This window comes from Octodon degus, unplaced genomic scaffold (assembly GCF_000260255.1).
Source record: "Octodon degus isolate 3935 unplaced genomic scaffold, OctDeg1.0 scaffold00233, whole genome shotgun sequence".
NCBI classification, from domain to species: Eukaryota; Metazoa; Chordata; class Mammalia; order Rodentia; family Octodontidae; genus Octodon; species Octodon degus.
This window is the reverse complement of record NW_004524809.1, coordinates 1,308,971-1,314,801: the sequence shown is the minus strand read 5'-3', so window position 1 is coordinate 1,314,801 and position 5,831 is coordinate 1,308,971. Positions and strand designations below refer to the sequence as shown.

The 5,831-nt window shown below is 41.7% G+C and overlaps 1 protein-coding gene across 4 annotated transcripts in view; it reads left to right on the top strand.

The window, feature by feature from the left end:
• Positions 1–5,831, top strand: part of Atg7 (autophagy related 7) — a 293,132-nt gene that overhangs the window by 168,632 nt on the left and 118,669 nt on the right. The window lies entirely within an intron of this gene.

Genomic DNA, 5,831 nt, shown 5'->3' with positions numbered 1-5,831 from the left:
GTAGAGCTTAGATAGAGTTATTACCTTAGCACCAGGTCCGGATCTATGAAGTTCGGATTCCTCCAGGTGGGTGTTGTTTGGATCTGGCTGCTGTGCTCCACTTCTTTCTGCTGCAGCCTTTAAGAGTTGAACCCTTTGTGTCTCTCTGGTAAGATGTTCTGCTCCTGAATCAGCTGGGTGGGTCTTGCCTCTAGCCTCTTTGCAGGGAGTTCTGCTGAAGGGTTCCGTGCTGGGCCTGCATGCAGCCTGGGTCAAATGAGGATCTCCAGGCCCCAGGTCTTCTCACTCACTCGCCTGGCCTGTGCTCCTGGTCTATTCAGGATCTTGCCGGGCCCTAGGTTGTCTCATTCACTCATCGGGCCTGCGCTCTGGGTCTGTTCAGGATCCTGCGGCCTCGGTTGTCTCACTCACTCTCCGGGTCTGCGCTCTGGGTCTGTTCAGGATCCCGCCCATCCCCTGGTCGTCTCACTCACTCACCGGGCCTGCGCTCTGGGCCTGTTCAGGATCCCATGGCCCCCGGTCGTCTCACTCGCCAGGCCTGCCCTCTGGGTCTCTCAACTGCCCTTTGTAAGAAGCAAAATGGAGATGTGGTTTGAAGTTGGTAAGTGGCCACAGCGAGGGAAAGGTTAGGTTGAGTGCTTTTGTTTGTTTAATAATTTTTGATTAATGTCCATAGTTAGGTTTTATATTCCTAGGAATTTGTCTATCATGTTTATTTCAAATTCCTCTTGTTCATGCTGTTACATTGGAGGATAATTGTTTTTTGTATATTAACTATGTATTTAAAAACTTTAGCATAACCACTTATTAATCCTAGCAGCTTGTTGATGCAGATTTTTCTCCTTATTCATTTTCAAAAACAGTTTTATTTCTTCTGTCTCACTCAGCATACCTGTATATTCCCTTGTCTTATTTCATTACCTAGGGGACTTCCGATACAGTGTTGAAGAGGAATTATGAAATGGAACTTCCTTACCTATTCGTGATCTTGGTGGGGAAAATTCTTTCTTACCATTAAGTACAAGGTTAGCTGTAGACTTTTTTTTTTTTGCAGATATTCTCTCTATCAAGTGGAGGAAGTTTCTATTTCTAGTTTGCTAGTTTTTTTCATAAATGTGTATTCAGTTTTCTTTTGATTTTTATCTTAATTATTTCAATACTGTTATTGGATGCGTACACTTTAAGAATTGTGTCTTGGCTGGGGAGATAGCTCAGTGGCCTAAGTGCCTGCCTGGCAAGTGCAAGAACCCAGTTTTGATCTCCAGTACTGTATGCTATCCTGGCATTGTGCCATGCTGGCCACTGAATTGGGCATGATGGTGCACCCTGTAATCGCAGTCCTGGGGAGCCTGAGACAGGAGTATCACTACAATTCTGAGCTACATTATGAGATATTGTACCAAATAAATAAATACAAGGGTTTTTTTGTTGTTGTTTGTTTGTTTTTTAAATAAACAAGGGGCCTGCCAGATAGCTCAGTGGACTAAAGCGCCTTTTTAGGCAGAGTGCAGCATCAGGGGTTCAATCCCAGGTCTGCTGTGCCAGCCCCACCCCTGGGGCCTGGAGTAATTGAGACTGGGCGTGGTGGCTTGTGCCTGTAATCCCAGTGCTTGGGAGCCTGAAAATAGGAGGATCACTACTAGTCCGATCTACATAGTGAGACCCTGTCCTAAAGTTATTTAAAAAATAAATAAATAAAATAAAGAATTGTGTCTTTTTGGAGAGTTGACCCATTTATTATTATGTGGTGCCCTGAAATTAATAAATGTAATCTCAATTTTATTAAGTGTTTCCCTCCCTCCTCCTCCCATGCCACACACATCTACATGTACATTTATTTATTTCTCCTCCGTACTGGGTATTGAACCCAGGATCTTTGCATTAAACTACACCCTCAGCAATTCCATTCCATTCCACTCCATCCCACCCCACCCCACCCCGCCCTGCCCTACTCCTCTGCTCAGGTCTTTTGAGACAGAGTCTTGTTATGCAGCTTGTACTGGCTTCAACTTCTTGGTGATTCTCCTGCCTCAGGTTTCCATGTGCCACCATGCCTGGCATCCTCACCTCTGAACGTTTTTTTTTGTTGTTGTTGTTTTGTTTTGTTTTGTTTTTGAGACAGTGTCTTTCTGTGTCACTAAATTGACTGGACTTCAATTTATAATCCTGCCTCAGCCTCCCAAGGTGCTAGAATTATTGCATAAGGCACCACACCTGGCTTGTCTTTATGTTTAGGGAAGTTTTGTGGACAAAAATATTGGGGTCTTACATCTTGATCCATTCTGACATCTGGTTTGTTTGTTGGCAGTGCAGGAGATAGAACCCATGTCATATGTCATGTGTTTGAAGCTTATGCTTTGCCACTGAGCTACACCAGAGTCCAGTCTCGGGGTTTTAATTGCTGTGCTTAGACTATGGATATGCAGAGTGATGATTAGAGACAGCTTTCCTCAGCATCTATGCAGGATTCAGTCTTAGATACCCTGTACAGAGGCTCAAGTCCCTTGTGTAAAGTGGCATAGTATCCATATGGAACCTGTGTGCTCTTCTCATGTTTTATATTATCTCTGGGTGACTGTGCTACCTGATGCAGTGTCAGCACTGTGGATATAGTATTATCCTGTCCTGTGGAGGGGATGACCCAGGGGACAGTCTGTTGAGTTTAGTGCTTATTCCTTGGAATGGTTTTCATCAGCAGCCGGGACCCCAGAGGTAGAGCTTCCAGTCTGCACTCCCTCACCACTTCCTGTCATCATTGTTTTCTTCTGTTTTTGTCTTCTGCTGTTTTTCTACATTCATGGTTTGAATTGTACATTTTATAAGATACTATTTTTTCTTAGTATATTAGTTGTATTTCTAGAGTTTGTAATATGCACTTGGAACCAATTCACACCTACACTCAGAGCACACACTTCACAGTGCCTCATAGCAAAAGGCTCCACATCTTCCCCTGGGCTGCTTGCTGTACTTGGAGAGGAGCATAAATACTGTGAGCAACACACACACACACACACACACACACACACACACACACATTGTTGCTGTTATTCTGAACAGACTGTTATCTGTTAGGTTAAAAATAAGAAAAGTTTTAATTTTATTTTCATGAATTCTTTCTTTGACGTTCTTCCTTTATGTGAATCTGAATTTCTGAGCTACATTAGTTTCTTTCTCTGTAAAGAATTATTTCTAGTATTTTTTTCAAGGCTGACCTACTTGTAGCAAATTCCCTCATTTTGTATTTTCTGAGGAAGTGTTTTTCTTTCAATTTGAAGTATAATTTCTTAGAGTACCGAGTTCTTAGGCTGCTGGGAATTTTTCCCACAACACTTTAAATATTTTTTTTTCTCCATCCTTTTCTTGCTCAGCTTCTAAGAAATGAGATGTAATTCTTAACTTTACTTTCGCCCGAAGTTTGAGACTAGCATGGGCCACACAGTGAGACCTTGCCTCAAAAGCAAATAAAACAAGTACTTTGAATTCCTTCTGTTTCTCATAAAATGAAAATCATTATAAAGTTGGTCAGGAAACTCTGGGTCCTATGAAAGACTTTTTCCAAAGAGTTGCCTCAAGTTGTAGGGCTACACAGGCTCATGACTACACCACTACAGAAATTATGGCTGGTTGACATGGTAGAGAATAAGCAGTTGGCAAGAAGTCTTTGCAAGAGAGGTGGCTTCCTCAGCCTCACATAAGCTAGGGAAGCACTCTACACCAAGCTCCTTCACAGCCCAGTGGAAGAGATTCTGCCATCTTTGGCTGTCACCTGTGTCTGTATATGTCATGAATTAAGAAAACCTAGCCCTATGAACAGATAAGGAAAACCATGGGCCAGGAAAGGATCTTCATACCAAGCATGAGTATTGCTTCTTTACTTAGCAAACTCTACCGGTAGTTTTAGAACACAGATAACCTTCCACAGTATATGTGTCTGTGTTACACAATATGTGGTCAGGACTGTGCATTATTTAAGAAAGAGGTATGGAATATTTGTAGACTGACAAGATTGTTGCTCAGATTCTTTGATTTGAATCATGTTTTTTTCTTTTAGATAGTTTTAAACACATTTTCCCTTTAAGAAGATTAAACTGTTTATTAGTGGGAGTAAGGATTCCCATACCTTTTATAAGCTGCTTATTCTCGTAACACAGATTAACTTCACTGCACAAAAAGAGAATACAGGAAAAGCCTTGCATGGTTAAACATGCCCCTAGAGGATTAAGTTTTTCCACATTGTTTTCAGCCAGTGCTATTCAGAAAGCTTCAGTGTTAAACTTTCTGTGTGTTCTGATTACAGGGGAAGGAAGGCCTTTTCTTCATGTTGCTCTCTGTTAGATTTTCCACTGTCAGATTTGTGGCACTACAAAATTATAGCATAGGGAAACATGGGCTTAAGAGCTGGAAGTTTAAGATCCAACAAAGTATCATGTTGGGAATTACTCCAGTTTTTGTTCATTTTTTACTTGTTTTGTGTTTTCCTTTTATCTCACTGGCCTCCTGGCACAGAGTAGCTATTTACCAAATCCAGGGGTATATTCAGAAATAAGTGAACATTAAGTACAAGTATTTACCATTTCAAAAACGTCATTTAATTTTCATGCCTATTCTTCCTGAGATAACATTCTGATTTATAAGGACTGTTGTTATTTCTGAGGGATTATTTATCAAATGCCTTTTATCCAGGCACTGGGCTGTCAGATTAATTTCCTTGGCTGATCAGCCTAAGACTTGGCTTTCTCAGCCTCTGCCCCAGTAGCTCTGCCAGGCACCTGCCTCCACTTCCACCAGTCTGCAGGTCGCCTGCCTTCCTGCCTGGGCCCCTTCTCAACCCTGTATTAGTGCTGGCTGCTCTCAGTTTCTCTGACCTTGCCTCTGTTACCTTACCTCTGTTAACTGCGCCCAGGCCTAAGCTGAGTTGGGCTTTAAGCACTTTTCGCCGGCACTTCTGTGCTACACAGGGGCTCAGGTTGCTCAGCACTGTTTCTGTGCTTCTGCTCAGCCTCTTTCCTCACCCCTCACCCCTCACATCATGGTGCTAGCCATCCCATTCTACCCACAATCTGTACCCTCATCTGGTGGCTCCAGATACCACTGAACCCCTCTGTCTTCCACATCCTACTCCTCCAGCTTTTCACCAGGAGGGTTGCTCATCCTTACCTGCCTACTGTCTGTCCCTTGGAGAGAGGGTCCTAACTTTCTAGCCTCCTCAATCAGGGGCTTAGGAATCTTCTTCTGCCTCTTCTGAGCCCTTTAAACTTAGTCAATTAAGATCTTAATGTTATTTAAATAAAGTAATGCATTACATGATTTTTAAAAATTCAATTAATGGAAGTTAAGTGTCCCTTATCTAAAGTGCTTAAGACCAGATGTTTGAGAATATTTGCATCTACATAATGAGAAATCTGTGGATGGAACCCAAGTCTAAACACAAAATTCATTTCTATTTTATGTACATCTTATTACATAACATGAATATAATTTTTTCCAGTACTTTAGGATAGTGTTCATCACATGGAAGTCAGGTGCAGAATTTAGGTCAGATGGGAGTTGCCCACTGTAGAGTCATATGTGCACTCAGTTTCAGATTTTGTAGCATCACATTGTAGATGTTACTGTTGGGGGGTACTGGATTTATAGAATAAGAGCGTATAGAGACATGTCTACTTGATTTCTGTTTGTGTATTCTTCCAGAGATGTTAGATGTATAAATAAGCATATGTGTATGCACACCACACCTTCATTTCTTCCATCTATATTATTTTTATTCTATTTTATTTTATTTTTTAAATATTTTATTTATGGGCTGGCGAGATGGCTCAGTGGTCTAAAGC